We start from the raw sequence: 16,538 nt of genomic DNA, 5'->3' as shown, positions 1-16,538 counted from the left end.
TGTCCAAGGGACTCTCAAAAGTCTTCGCCAGAACCACAGATTGAATGCATCAGTTCTTTGGTGCTCGGTCTTCTTTATGGCTTTATAGTCCAACTCTCACATTCATACATGACTACTAGAAAAACCATAGCTTTAACTATACAGATCTTTGTTGGGCAAGTGATGCCTCTGCTTTTTAATATGGCATTTAGGTTTGTCATAGCTTCCAAAGAGCAAGTGTATTTTAATTTTGTGGCTGCAGTCATCATTCTCAGTGATTTTGGAGCCCAGGAAAATAAAATCTGTCACTATTTCCACATACCCCTCATCTATTTGCATGAAGTGATGGGACTGGATGCCATGACCTTAGTTTTTTGAATGTTGAATTTTAAGTCAGTTTTTTCACTCTCCTCTGTCACCCTCAAGAGGTTAAATCTTTAGTTCCTCTTCACTTTCAGCCATTAGAATGGTATCATCTGCATATCTGAGTTTATTGATATTTCTCCCAGAAATCTTGATTCCAGCTTGTGATTTATCCAGCCAGGCATTTTACATGAGGTACTCTGCATATAAGTTAAACAAGCAGGGTGACAATATACAGCCTTGTCATACTCCTTTCCCAATCTTGAACTAGGCCATTGTTCCATGTCCGATTCTAACTGTTGCTTCTTGGCCTGTGTACAGGTTTCTCAGGAGACAGGTAAGGTGGTCTGGTATTTCCACCTCTTGAAGAATTTTCCACAGTTTTTTGTGATCCACGCAGTTAAAGGCTTTGGCGTAGTCTATAAAGCAGAAGTAGATTTTTTTTTGAACTCTCTTGCTTTTTCTATGCTCCAACAGTTGTTGGCAATTTGATCTCTGGTTCCTCTGCCTTTTCTAAAACCAGCTTGAACATTTGGAAGTTCTCAGTCATGAACTCCTTTCTTATTTCTCCAAGCCTGGCTTGGAGAATTTTGAGCATTACTTTGCTAGTTTGTGAGATGAGTGCAATTGTGTGATAGTTTGAACATTCTTTGGCATTGCCTTTCTTTGGGATTGGAATAAAAACCTTTCCAGTCCTGTGGCCATTGCTGAGTTTTCCAAATTTGCTGGCATACTGAGTGCAGTACTTTCACAGCATTATCTTTTAGGATTTGAAATAGCTCAGCTGGAATTCCATCACCTCTACTAGCTTTGTTTGTGGTAAAGCTTCCTAAGGCCCACTTGACTTCACATTCCAGGATGTCTGACTTTAGGTGAGTGATCACACCATTGTGATTATCCGGGTCATTAAGATCTTTTTTGTATAGTTCTGCGTGTTGTTGGCACCTCTTCTTAATCTCTTCAGCTTCTGTTAGATACTTACTGTTTCTGCCCTCTACTGTGCCCATCTTTGCCTGAAATGTTCCCTTGGTACTCTTGAAAAGATCTCTAGTCTTTCCCATCCTATTGTTTTCCTCTATTTCTTTGCATTATTCACTTAAGAAGGTTTTCTTATTTCTCCTTGCTATTCTCTGGAACTCTGCATTCAGTTGGGTGTATTTTTCCCTTTCTCCTTTGCCTTTCACTTCTTTTCTCAGCTATTTGTAAAGCCTCCTCAGACAACCACTTTGCCTTCTTGCATTTCTTTTTCTTGGACCTTCCTGGTGGCTCAGATGGTAATCCCCAGAGCAACCATTAAATAAAATCATACAAAGAGGGATAGCTGAAGAGTCAATACAGAATATAGAATACTAATTCCAAGTGGTGAAATGTGAAAAAATAACCTAAAATAAGATAGAAGAACAAGGGTTAGATGAGACAGTAGAAAGCAAGTGTCTTAAACATATTTTAAGAAAGAAGCTATCTGGTTAGGAAAAAAAACACATGAAAAGGTGCTCAACATCAGTCGTCATCAGAAAGATACAAAACTGCAATAAGATACCACTATACACCCAGCAGCGGGGCCATAGTTAAAACTACTGACAGTGCTAAATGGGGTCAAGAATATAGAGCTAGAACTCTCAAATATTACTGGCAGAATGTAAATGTATAGGCACCCTTGTTATTTATTTTTTGGGGGGCAATGCCACCTGGCTTGTGGGATCTCAGTTCCCCAACCAGGGATTGAACCCAGGCCTCAGCAGTGAAAATCTGGAATCTTAACCACCGGGTGACCAGGGAGCTCCCTAGGTACACCTTGTTTTATTGTGCTTTAATTTTTTCTTTTCACTCTTTGGCTGCATTGCATGGTGTGATATGTGGGATCCCAGCTCCCCAGCTGAGTTCCCTGCAAGTGGAAGCCAGAGTCTTAACCGCTGGACTTCCAGGCAAGGTCCTGTGATCAGTGACCTTTGACGTTACTATTATAATTGTTTTGAGGCATAGTGAACCAGATTCACATAGGACTGCAAATTTAATGTGTGTGTATTCTGGCTGCTTCCCCTGTGGACTGTCCTTCTATGTCTCTCCCTCTCCTTGGGCCTCCCTGTTCCCTGGGATGCAATATTGAAATCAGGCCAATTATTAATGATAACCCTACAACGACCTCTAAGTGCTCAAGTGAAAGGAAGAGTCATATGTCCCTCAATTTAAATACAAGACTAGAAATGATTAAGCTTAGTGAGAAAGGCATGTGGAAAGCTGAGACAGGCTGAAAAGTAGGCCTCTGGCACCGAACAGTCAGCCAAGCTGTGAATGCAGAAGGAAATTAAAAGTGTGACTCATGAACACATGAGTAAGGAGAAAGCGAAGCAGCCTGCTGCTGACATGGAGAATGTCTCAGTGGTCTGGAGAGAAGACCAAATGAGCCACAGTATTCCTTTAAGCCAAAATGTGAAAGTTGTTCAGTTGTAAACTTTGCGAACCCCCGGACTATGGCCTGCCAGGGCCCTCTGTCCATGGATTTCTCCAGGCAAGAATACTGGAGTGGGGTCTTCCCAACCCAGGGATTGACCCTGAGTCTCTTGTGTTGCAGGCAGATTCTTTACCATCTGAGCCACCAGGGAGGCCCTCCCTTCAGCCAAAGCCCAATCCTAATCCAAGCCCCAGCTCTCTCCACTTCTGTGAAGGCTGAGGGAGGTGAGGAAGCTGCAGAACAGTGTGAAGCTGGCAGAGGTTGGTTCATGAGGTTTAAGGAATGACGGTCTCTCCACAACAAAGAACTGCAAGGCGAAGCAGCACGCGCTGTTGAAGAAGCTGTAGCAAGTTAGCCAGGAGATCCAGCGAGGATCCTGAATGGAGGTGGCTGCATTAAACACAGTCCCTGCTGGGACTTGCCAGGTGGCGCTAGTGGTAAAAAGTCTGTCTGCCAGTGCAGGAGACCTGGGTTGGGAAGATCCCCTGGAGAAGGAAATGAAGCGATGTAGCACAGCACACTAAACAATGGATTTTCAATGTAGACAAATTTTTAAAAATATTTATTTTTCTTTTTTATTGTTTGCAGGGTCTTAGCTCCCTGATGAGGGATTGAACCTGCACCCTTGGCAGTGAAAACGCCCAGTCCTAACCACTGGACTGTCAGAGAACACCTTTATAATGGAAGAAGATGCCATATAGGACTTTCAGAGCTCGAGCCAAGAAGTCAATGCCTCAGAGGACGGGCAGACTTTCTTGTTAGGGGCTAAAGCAGCTGGTGACTTCAAGATGAAACTGAAGTTCTTTTACTGTTTCCAAAACCCTGAGGCCCTTCAGAATTATGCTAAATCTACTCTGTCCATGATTTATAAATGGAATGACAAAGTCTGGATGATAGCACAGTACCTTACAACATGGTTTGCTGAGTATTTTAATCCCACTGCTGAAAACTACTGCCCAGAAAAAAAGATTCCTTTCAAAATATTACTGCTCACTGACAATACACCTGGTCACCCAAGAGCGCTGATGAAGATGTATAATGAAATTTGTGTTTTCATGCCTGCTAATGCAGCAGCCATTTTTTTTGAAAAAATTATTTACTTATTTTTGATTGCACTGGGTTTTCACTGCCACGTGTGGGCTTTCTCTAGTTGCACACGGCTTCTCACTGCAATGGCTTCTCTTGTTGTGGAGCACAGGCTCTAGGAGCACAGGCTTCATCAGTTAAGATGCACGAGTTTAGTTGCTCTGAAGCATGCGGGATCTTCCTGGACCAGGGATCAAACCCACGTCCCCTGCATTGGCAGTCAGATTCTTATCCATTGTACCACCAGGGAAGTCCCACAGCATCCATTCTGCAACATATGGATTGAGGAGTAATTTCGACTTTTGAGTTTTATTGTTTAAGAAATACATTTCATATGCTATAGCTGCCATAGATTGTGATTCCTCTGATGGATCTGGGTAATGTATAGTTGACCTTTGAACAATACAGGGACTGGGGGTTCCAACCCTCCTCACAGTTGAAAATCTGTATAGTGCTATATCAGTACTTCAGTGGAGGAAGTAACTACAGATGTGGTGGAAATAGCAAGAGAACTAGGAGTGGAACCTCAGACTTGCCTGGTGGTCCAGTGGTTAAGAATCCGCCTGTCAGTGTAGGGACACAGGTTCAATCCCTGGTCTGGGAAGATCCCACATGTCACGGAGCAACTAAGCCTTCGTGCCACAGCTACTGAAACCCATGCTCTAGAGCCCATGTTCTGCAATGAGAAGCCACGATAATAAGAAGCCCCCACACTGCAATTAGAGAGTAGCCTCTGTTTGTCACAGCTTGAGAAAAGCCCGTGTGTGCATGCTAAGTCACTTCAGTTGTGTCTGACTCTTTTCGACCCCATGGACTGTAGCCCTCCAAGCTCCTCTGTCCATGGGATTCTCCAGGCAAGAATACTGGAGTGGGTTGCCATGTCCTCCTCCAGGGGAGTCTTCCCAACCCAAGGATCGAACCTGCATTTCCTGCAACTCCTGCGCTGAAGGTGGATTTTTTACTGCTGAGCCATTGGGGAAGTCTAGAGGAAAACCCAGGCAGCAACAAAGACCCAGCACAGCCCAAAATAAAAATAAACAAATAAAATTATTTTTAAAAAAGTGGAGCCTGAAGATGTGACTGAGTTGCTGCAGTCTCATGATAACACTTTAACAGATGGGGAGTTGCTTCTTATGGATGAGCAAAGAAAGTGTTTTCTTGAGATGGAAACTACTCCTGGTGAAGATGCTGTGGAGATTGTTGAAATTACAACAAAGGATTTAGAATATGACAGAAACTTAGTTGATAAAGCAGTAGCACAGTCTGGGAGGACTGACTCCAATGTTGATAAAATGTTATCAAACCGCATCACATGCTACGGGAAATCTTTCATGAAAGGAAGAGTCGATTGATGTGGCACACTTCACTGTTGTCTTATTTTAAGAAACTGTACCACCATCCCAACCTTCAGCAACAACCACCAGCCATCAACACAGAGGCAAGACCCTCTACCAGGATAAAGATTACAACTCACTGATAATGGTTATCATAACTTTTATATGCACTGGGAAACCAAAAAAATTCACATGACTTACTTTATTGTGATATCTGCTTTATCACAGCGATCTGGAACCAAACCTGCAATATCTCCAAGGTGTGCCTATATAGCCATTTTGGAAAGCGCTTGACTGTTTGTTATAAAGTTAAATGTATACCTACACTGAAAGTTTATAATAAGGTGAAGTTAAAGATATACCTATCTGGTGCCTCATCAATTCCACTCCTAAATATTTACTCAGAAGGAAACAATATATCCACAAAAAAAATCTTGTACACAAATGCTTGCAGCAGCTTTGTTCATAATAGCCCAAAACTGGAAACCACTCAAATGTCCATCAAGAGGAGAATGGATGAATCAACTGTGGTATAATGCAATGGAATGCTCCTCAGCAATAAAAGGGGACAAACAACTTAAATACTCAACAACATGGATGACTTAAAAATAGTATATCCAGTGATAGAAGGCAGAATGAACAAGCAAAACCAATCATTTTTAAATACAAACTGGAACAGTGGTTGCCTCTGGGATTGGGAAGGGATTGAGTGGAAAGAACTTCAAGGGAATTTCTGGGTAATGGAAATAGTCTAAATCTTGATTGCAGTGGTGGTTACAGATTGAGCAATTGTCAAAACTCGTAAAACTGCACATTTGCATTGTGCATTTTATTGAATGTAAATTATACATTGACTTTTAAAATGTACAAGCAAATTAAAGTTAAATTTTAGTTTTTAAAGACATATTGGTGTTAAAGTTGTTATTTAATTTGAAATAAAGCACTATATTATATAACTACAAGGATATATTGTACAACACAGGAAATATAGCCAGTGTTTAATCTTAACTATAAATGGAGTATAACCTTTAAAAATTGTGAATCACTATATTATATACCTGTAACTTATGTAATATTGTACATCAGTTATACTTCAATTAGAAAGTAAATATGTGAACTTAAAAAAATTATAGGGTGGGCTTTGACAAGACAATACACACACAATTTTTTACATCCAATTGATTTCAATTTTCTGTTTCAATGGTGTGGTGGTTTAGTCCCTGAGTTGTGTCCGACTCTTGCAACACCATGTACTGTACCCTGCCGGGCTCCTCTGTCCATGGGATTCTCTAGGCAAGAATACTGGAGTGGGTTGCCATTTCCTTCTCCAGTTCAATGGTATAAATCTTGAAAATCTTCACTTTCAAAGATAAATATCTAAGCTACCAGGGCTTGCTTTACTAGAAGAAGATAGGTTTTTCTCAAAGAATACCAGCATTCATCAAGGCTCTTTTAGTTAAACTCTACTTGTCCTAAGTATATTTGTTCTAAGAAAAATGAGTTCTTTAGCTAGATCACAGTTCAGAAACACACTATCTCAGAAAGAAAAGATTGTGGATTCATGGTTCGATTTTGATGCCCTGAAGATCGAAATCTTCCCTGGTTGCTCAGCACCAGGATCAGTGCTGAGAATCAGCACTGCAATACAGGAGACACAGGTTCAATCCCCGGGTCAGGAAGATACTCTGGAGAAGGAATGGCAACCCACTCCAGTATTCTTGCCTGGGAAATCTCCTCTGGATGGAGGAGCCTGGCAGGCTATAGTCCAGGAGCAGCAAGAATTAGATAAGACTTAGTGACTAAACAACAGCAACCATTGAAATAACTTTTGAAAGAGTTATGAACTGTTGCTAGGTGTTGGCGAATTTTTCTATGCAAAGAAATCAATATTTTGTGTCTGGTCTCTATCCTAAGAGAGCACTTTTCCAGCCCAGATCATTTGCAAAGGTGTTGTTGGCACTATATTCTCCTTGCATATTGTCAGTTTGTGGATTTTTAGGAGTATCATAAGTGATGACTTTGGGACCTCAGAGAAGTCTCTTTCATATGGTTAAATATATCTAAGTAAGCCAATTCAAGGATAAAATTTTTTTTGTTCAAAACATTGCCAGAAGTGCCTTTCTTTTTCTTTCAGAAGACAGTAAGACTTCTGCTGTTTGTTTGAATAAAGCACTTGTCCTTTGAAAGCCAGTGAGGAGCATTTTCTGGATTCTGTTCCCATTTCCTGACAAGCTTTCTGCAAATGGAGTGATTGAAGGACCTGATTCTTCAGAAGTTGCTGACTTTATGAATGTTGACAAAACATCTTTCAGAGAGATTGGAAAAGTCTTTACTGCCTGTGCATTGAGAGATGACGACATGGAGAGTTTCATCACTAAGTCCAAATGAAATCAGCTTTGCAGGAGGTCCATCTGGGCAGAGAATGAAGCTTTTCTTCCCAGGCAAAGTTCTATTTGGCAAAGACCCTTTTTTACTGCTTCCAAAATGTCCACAGTCTTTATAGTTTGCAAAAGCCATTCAGAAAGTAGGGATTCTTTGGTACTGGCAGCATGCCAACAGTGAGGCAAACAAGAAGACCCCTCTGTTGGGATTGATGAGGCAGCTCTCTCCTCAAAGACCTGCTTCAAAATGTTGAAAGACATGTCACCTATTCTAGAAGTATCACACCACATGACAGGGTAACTGCTTCCAGTGTTTCCTTCTGATCCAGTCCCCAAAACTGCCTGATAATTTCTGTGCAGGTGCCATCGGAGTCTAATATGTTGCTCTGAAGGCGTGGGAGATTTCCCTCTGGGCCCCTGGTGAGCAATTTGGAGGATGCTCCAATAAAAGCTTACTGTGACATAGCAAATCCAAGTGTTGGAAGAGCTCCAGCTTTTTTGAATTGAGTTTTCTTATATAACCCCCACCCCCACCCCAACACCTTTTAATGATTTTCAGGACGGATAGATGTGCTGGGCCCTTTCCATTTTGCTGATTCCATTCTTCCATTCACAAGAATTTTTCAGTACAGGAAACACTGTGGCTTTTGTATTCTGTCATGTTCATTACTAAAAGCGAAACCGTTATGACTGATTCATGTTGATGTATGGAAAAAGCAATGCAACAGTGTAAAGCAATTATCCTTCAGTTAAAAATAAGTAAATAAATAAAAAGTGAAACCAGATAATACATCCTCTGTATTGTACTTCAGTATTATTCCTATAACGTGACATCTTACAGAGACCTTGCTGGTCTTCTGATATGTCAGCCTGGCCAAGCGACAGTCCCCAGTTCTTTAGTCAAGCATAACCTGGGTGTTGCAGAGAAGATGTTTGTAGATGGGCTGAAAGTCCATAGACAGCTGATTTTAAGTCAAGGAGATTATCCTAGATCCTCTGGGTGGGACTAATTTCAAACAGTTGAAAGGCTTTAAGAGCAAAGTGTTAGATTCCCCAAAGAAATTCTGTCCATGTACTTCCAGCCCTGTCCCTTCCCAACAGCCTGCCCTGTGGATTTGGGACATGCCCACCCGCACAAGCCTGAAAGCCAGTTCCTTACACATCTCTTGATATATACAGCTGATTCTCATTATTATTTTTTGATTTTTGTATTTGCGAATTCAACTACTTGCTAAAATCTACTTGTAACCCCCAAATCCATGCACATCGTGTTTTCAAGATCATACAAGATCATTCACATGTTCCTCCAGGACACGTGCAGAGAGGCAGAATTTGTGAGACATCCAGTGTGCATCTAGTGAAGACGAATAAGGTGACCATGGTTTTTTTTTGGGGGGGGGACCCTACCTTTTTTTCTTTTTTGCCATGTCACGTGGTATATGGGCTCTTAGTTCCCTGACCAGGGATCGAACCTGAGCCTGCACAGTGGAAGTGTGGCATCTTAACCACTGGACCGTGAGGGAAGTCCAGACTCTGCCTTTTTGGTTCAGCTGTCACACTGTAAGCAAGTGTCCTTATGACAATCCATTTAGTGCCATGGTTTTGCATTTTTGTCCTTCTTGGTGATTTTGCCACTTGAAATGGTCCCTCACACAGTGCTGAAGTGGTGTATACAGTTCTAAGCTCTGTGCAGTGTGCCTTAAGGGGAAAATGTGTTAGATGAGCTTCACTCGGGCCTGAGTTATGGCGCTGTTGGCTCTGAATCCAATGTTAATGAATCAACATTTATGTGAAATTAGACATATGTACATGTGTCTTTAAACAGAAACACAAGGTTATGTATTGACTGGTTGATGACATTTTCCCCAGGAGCAATGCTTTCGTGTTCCAGTGTGTGCACAGATTTTATAGAACATAACTACTGCAAAGATGAAGCATTAACTGTATCTTCTGCTGACAGTTTCTCTGCTTAAACCCTGATTGATAGTGACGGTCACATAACTGCTACGATTACTGTGGTTTGTTGCCTACGATTGCGATCAAAGGAAACTTAAAAGTCAGTGAAGGTGAAGCTGCAAGTTTTATTCCCATCCAAGTTTATGGCTCCTCTGAATTCGTGGCCCCCAGGTTAAGACATATCTAAATAGAGGGTCACGGAGAAGGATCACATCAATCCTGGCAGTCAGGCGGTGTGGGCTGGAGGTGGGGAGGTTCGCACAGACTCTGCAGAAGCCAGTGAGGCAGAGAAGGCCCAGTCGGGCTACTTTAGCCCTCCCTAGCAGGTTGCCTGAGGTTATTCTTGCTTCATACATATATCAGCTAGTCAACCCTAAAGGAAATCAGTCCTGAATATTCATTGGAAGGACTAAAGCTGAAGCTGAGACTCCAGTACTTTGGCCACCTGATGCGAAGAACTGACTCATTGGAAAAGACCCTGATGCTGGGAAAGATTGAAGGTGGGAGGAGAAGGGGACGACAGAGGATGAGATGGCTGGATGGCATTACTGACTCGATGGACATGAGTTTGAGCAAGCTCTGGGAGCTGGTGATGGACAGGGAAGCCTGGTATGCTGCAGTCCATGGGGTCACAAAGAGTTGGACGTGACTGAGTGACTGAACTGAACTGAACTTTAAAAAAAATGTATTTGGTTGCACTGGGTTTTAGTTGGGGCACACAATATCTTCAGTTGTGGCATAGGAACTCTTAGTTGGGCATGTAGGATCTATGTTCCCTGACCAGGGATTGAATCCAGGCCCATCGAATTGGGAGCACGAAGTGTTAGCCCCTGGACCACCAGGGAAGTCTCTCTTGTGGTTATTCTTCAAAGGATAGTTGGGTGACCCCATCTGGAAGAGCAGTGTTTGCCTCCAGTGCTGAGGAGCTGCCTTCAAGGAGGGGAGTTTGGCTGGTGTAGCCCTGCGGTCCCTCCCTGGTGGAGTCTCAGAAGATACAACTGGGTGGTGGGTGAGCCTTGATTGTTTTCAACTGGAAGTAATCCTTATGATCAAGAGACATTTTAAGGCGGCAGATTTTGTCCCCTCTGGTCCCACCTTTAAAACTTCTGGTACAAGGTTTCAAGGTCCAGAAGCAGCACTGGTAGATAGTTGATCTCAGGGAACCAGTCTGTCAGCCAAGGAAAACAAAGGTTCATGGTTGGAACACATGATAAACCCAGAGTCTTAGTCCTGAGCGCTGCCATCAGGGAAGATTTCTAAATGTCAGGGTCAAAGCATCTAGAGCAGTCAGAACTGTCTCTGATGAGTTCAGGCATGAGGATGAGGATGGTTTAATGAGGGGCAATTGTGTGATCTCTCTCCAGAGTATGTTAGGTGTTCAACTTAACTTTTCAGGGCTTCAGGAAAAGGGCAGCTTTGATTTATTTATGTATGAATTTATTTAGCTGCACTGGGTCTTAGTTGGGGCACTCAGGGTCTTTAGTTGCAGCATGTGGGATCTTTTTTTTTTTTTTTTTTTTAATGTTTATTTATTTGGCTGCTCTCAGACTCAGTTGCGGTATGCAGGATCTAGCTCCCTGACCAGGGATCAAACCTGGGCCCCCTGCATTGGCAGTATGGAGTCTTAGCCACTGGACCACCAGGGAAGTCCCACCGTTTTGGTTTTTGATGATGCCAAGTCAAAAGTGGGAGAGAAGTTGGAAACATGAGTTGGAAGAGTGGTAGCCAAATTTTGGAGAAAGCTAGAAGAATTTAGGATATTGTCTAGTTTATAGGGGTCACTTAGGGGTTGGACACCATCTGCCTTTTTTATTTTATTTTTGGCTGCCCTGCAAGGCTTGTGGGACCTCAGTCTCCCAAGGGATCGAACCCTTGGCCCTTGCAATGGAAATGCAGAGTCCTAATCACTAGACCACCAGAGAAGTCCTGGGCACTATTTGTCTTCACTCATCTATTGTTCTACCTATGATTTTAAACCTCCTTCTGTGTGGACGAGCTCACCTTTTGTCTTTTTGTGAAATTAACCAGTAAACCCTGGTTCATCAGACCGGGGGGATCCTTTGGCCACCTGTGCACACAGGCCCTCTCTGCCATCCTGGAAGGTGAGGAGGACCTTCTTGGCCAGGCTCATTACAAAGAAGGGGCTGGTAATCCATCCAATGCAGGCCTCCGTGCCCTTCAGCTTCAGGTGCTGGGAACATGAGGACTTGCTTTTGGCATCCTTGGGCCATGAAGCTGGACCTTGGTCCTTCTTGGCTGGGCTCGAATTTATCTCCATTTGTTGATGCTTCCTTAAGCACAGGTCTGTGGACCCAGGGTATCGCTCTCTGTTTAGGTCTTATTGTGCCCATTTTGTGAACACTGAGCTTGGCAGAGTAACTAGCTGACCGAGCTGACCCCATCTGACCTCACCCTCCGTCAGATCGCAGCTTTGGCAGAACCTTCACCTCAACATCTGCTCTGTTGGGTAAGGATGTGGCTCTGCTTTGGGCCCCAGGTCTGTGGCATTCCATCCCTGAATGACCCGTCCCCACCCCCCAGCGTGAGGTTGGGGGTCTGCACATTTTCCCTAAAGCCCTCGGTGCCCGCCTCAGGCTCCTACCTGGGGAAGAGCTGTCACCCAGTTGGGACCACTTTTGCTCTTCCCCTGCAGGAGACTGCCTTCTCACACCCTTCCCAGTGTCACAACTACGCACATCCCATGACACGTGGCTCAGGAATGAATGGATGAAAACTTGAGAAACTACTTCACCCCAGGTGGACCTATTGTCTTCAAAGGGCTCGTCTGTGACCTGAGCTCTTTCCTGGAGGCTCTCGGGGCTTTGTTAGCATCTAGACAGCTGTCCATGAGCCTGGGGGAAGTCTCAGATGGATCTGGGTGAGCTTCCGGTCTTGGCACCTGCAGTGTTGCTTTGAGAATCCACGGATCCTCTCCAGAAATACCCACAGAGTCATACACATAGAGTCTTTAAAAAATTTTTTTATTTTATATTGGATTTTTTTTTATATTGTTGACTAACAATGTATTCATTTCAGGTGTAGAGAGAAGTGATTCCATTATATGTACACAAGCATCTATTCTTTTTCAAATTCTGTCCCATTTAGGTTATTACAGAATATTGAGCAGAGTTCCTTGTGCAATACAGTAGGTCCATACACATAGAATCCTGCCAGCAACTTCAAGGGGCTCAGGAACCCCCACCCCCCCCCCCCCCCTGCCCCCCTCCCCACCCCCCCGCCAAGTCTTTCAGTCTCATCTATTTCAGGCATCACTCAGTCAGGCAAAGTGAAGACAAAAAGTAAAAGGTACTGCAAGTGCTCTAAGACACCAGGATTGTGAATCTAGGCGCAGAGTCCTGGCCATGGAGAAGGCCAGATAGCATGTTGCCCACTTGCAGTGGTCCCATTGGGATAAGATAGGAACGGAGCTGTCCTGCCTGGGAGTTAGCCAAGGTCCAAGGTTAAAGGCAGAGCCCTCCAGACCATCACATATGCCTGAGACTTCTCACACCAGCTGCATCAAGTTCAGCCAACTGTACCATTTGAGGGAACTACCCCCACCCCAAGACTGCCCTTACTGCAGGTACCAGCTGCACGTTCAGGGGCCCTGGGACCACCTTTACTTTAGATCAGCTGGCTACAAATTTCAGGGTCCTCAAGGCTACAAATTTCAGGGTACTCACAACCACTCTCAGGTCTGACGATTTGCTAGAATGACTCATAGAACTTGCTGAAAACTACCATACTCAACAGCCACATTTATTACAGGGAAGGATACAAATTAGAACCAGGAGCAGAACGGTGGCATCCAGGGATGTCCGAGTGTGGAGCTCTGCCCTTCCTTTCCCTGTGGAGACATGAGTGGCATCGCCCCTCCTAGACATGACATGTGACAAAACGCACAGAGAATTGCCAACCTGGAAAGCTCACTAAGCCTCCGTGACCAGCACTCAGACGGGAGTCTCATTATGGAGGCATGAATCAGGGGTCCCTTGGTTGGATGCTATCACCAGCCCAACCTCCTTCCTTGGAGGATTAGCTGACATCACACAATAACTCACTTTGTTAGAATAAAGTATACACTGCGGTCCAGAGTCCCACCATGAATAACAGATAATCTCATGTTACTTAGGAGATTTCAAGAGCTTGGAGTTTCCCTCTGCGGATCCAGGACAAAGGGACTCAGGCCAGATCTTTCTCATGGGGGAGGCCAAATTTCTTAATACACAGCTCCTGACCTCAGTCTTCTGCACCTCAGTTGGGTGCTCACCTCAATTCTTTTTTTTAAATGTTAGTCACTCAATCATGTCTGACTCTTTGCAACCCCATGGCCTGTGGCCCACCAGGTTCCTCTGTCCACAGTATTCTTCAAGCAAGAATATTGGAGTGGGTTGCCATTTCCTACTCCAGGGGATCTTCCTGACCCAGGGATTGAACCTAGGTCTCCTGCATTGCGGGCAGATTCTTTACCATCTGAGCCACCAGGAGTGGTTTAATTCTTATTTTAAAGTTTATTTATTAATTTTTGGCTGGGCTGGGTCTTTGTTGCTGTGTGGGTTTTTCTCTGCTTGCAGAGAGCTGGGGCTACACTTCGTTGTGATGACTTCTCCTGTGGAGCATGGGCTTAGGGCACGCGGGCTTCAGTAGTTGTGCCTCTGGGCTCTAAGAGCACGGGTTCAGTGTTGTGGTACATGGGCTCAATTGCTCCACAGCGTGTGGGATCTTCCCAGGCTGGGGCTGGAACCCGTGTCTCTTGCATTGGCAGGCCAATTCTTATCCACTGAGCCTCCAGGGAAGCCCCTCGCCTCAATTCTCATTGTACATTCTGCTTGGTAAGTGACCCCATAAGTCTCCTCCAGGCTGTGAGCTTGCAGTGGGGGAAGTGCTGGAGCAGGTGGCTGAACTCAGGGTCTGGTCCACTGATGGGAAATGACATTTGCTTCTCTCCCAGTAACTACCAGTTTCTTCCCCTGCATCCCTGCTGGTTCATCTGTGGAGAGACCCAGAGTCCTGACTAGTCACTGTGGGAGGGCGACAGGAGGCCACTTTCACAACCCCCTGCGGACACTCTGTGGACGTGCTTACGCTGAGCCACGTCCTGTCCAGCCTGAGTCCTGCTCCATGTTGACTGAGCTTGTGGTGCTTAGAATTGGGAGGCCAGAGCAGAGGACTGAGCACGGCCCAGTTTCCCATCATCCGGACCAGTGGCTGACGGGGGTGGAAGCAGAGTCAGTGGACTGAGGAGTTCACCACAGACGGGGATGAGAGACAGGAAGTAGATGATGCTCTCAGAGGCTTGGGGTCCAAAGGCCAGAGTAAAGACAGCAGTAGCTGCAGAGGATCACAGAACTGAAGGAGGCTTTTTGTTTGTATTTGTTTTTAACGTGTGAGAGACTTGAGTTCATTTAAACGAATATCGAGAAGGGGTAGGGAAATGATAGATGCTGAGCACAGAAGAGAGAGATTTGGGGGCTTGGGAAGCTGGAGTCTCAGACTTGGACGGAGTGGCTACCTTAGAGAGGAGGGAGGGTGGGCCTTCCATTTCATTTTATTTATTTTTTTATTTTGCTGCACTTTGAGGCATGCAGGATTGTAGTTTCCTGAACAGGGATCCAACCCACGCCCCCTGTGATGGAAGCACAGAGTCTTAACCACTGGACCACCAGGGAAGTCCCAGGGGTCTTCCATTTTGAGCAGAAGGTGATCCCCCATGAATCCTTCCATATCCTTGTGAACTAAAAGGCAAGGTCATCTGATAAGAAGTGGGTAGATGTCGAGGTCAGCGGTTTGGGAAGACTGAAGAAGGTCTCAAATAGGTTGGTATATAGGAAGCGTGAAAATAGACCCAAATGCACAGAAGAACTCAGTAGATAATAAATACAGCACTTCAGATTGGGGGAAGAAAGAGAGGCTGGTGTTGGGACAGCTGGATAAACACCTACCCAAAGAGACATTGTTCCTAATGCCTTACATTAAAGTAAGTTTCAAGTGCATCAAAGGTATTGATGTGAAAAGTAAGATATTAAGAAGTAGAAGAGGGAATTCCCTGGTGGTCCAGTGGTAAGACTCTGAGCTTCTACTGCAGGGGGCATGGGTTTGATCCCTAGTCAGGGAACTATCCTACATGCTGTGTGGTAAAAAACAAAAAAACAAAAAAAAACCCACAATAAAGTTCTAAAACAAAACACAAGAAAATGTTTTATAACCTCAGAGTTGGAAAGGACTTTCTGAGAATGACATAGAACCTAAAAGCCATAAAAGAAAAGATGGGTAATTTACATAAAAATAAAATATCACTGAGTTATAGAAAAACTATGAACAAAGTTGAAAGATAAATGACAAATATTTGCATGGTGTATTGGGTAAATATCTTTGATGAAGCCCTTCCACAAAACAATAAGAAAAAGACAAATAAGCCAATAGAAAAATGGACAGGTCCAGCAGTTAAGACCTTGATTCCACTGGAGAGGGGTGCAGGATGGATTCCTAGTTGGGGAACTAAGATCTCACATGTTATTGGCATGGCCCCAAATAAAATACAATACAAGATAAATTTTTTTTATTGCAAAAAAATTTTTTTAAGTGTACAAAGATTGTGAACAAACCTTTCTCAGAAAAGGAAACACAAATGACTCATAAACTCATGATATAGCTGTTAACCTCGCTCAGAATAAGAGAATTGCAAGTTAAAACAACACCATGTGCCCTTTCCTACCTGTTAGATAGTAGAGCTCACTGAGTTTGCCTCAGACTCTTGGGGCAAGTGTATGAAGACTGGGCTCCCTTGTGCATTGATATAAGGCATGTACGTTGGTAGATCCTGGGGAGAAAGCAAGTTGGTAACAGCTTTCTCTTATGGGCTGAGTTGTGGGCCCCTCCATTAATTCATGTTTGAAATCCTAACTCCAGTACTTTAGAACATGAGTGTATTTGAAGAGAGGGTCTTTAGGAAGGTAATAACATTAAAATGAGGTCATTAGGGTGGAC

This window comes from Ovis aries, chromosome 2 (assembly GCF_016772045.2).
Source record: "Ovis aries strain OAR_USU_Benz2616 breed Rambouillet chromosome 2, ARS-UI_Ramb_v3.0, whole genome shotgun sequence".
NCBI classification, from domain to species: domain Eukaryota; kingdom Metazoa; phylum Chordata; class Mammalia; order Artiodactyla; family Bovidae; genus Ovis; species Ovis aries.
The sequence above is the reverse complement of the archived record's forward strand: the minus strand, read 5'-3'. Positions refer to the sequence as shown.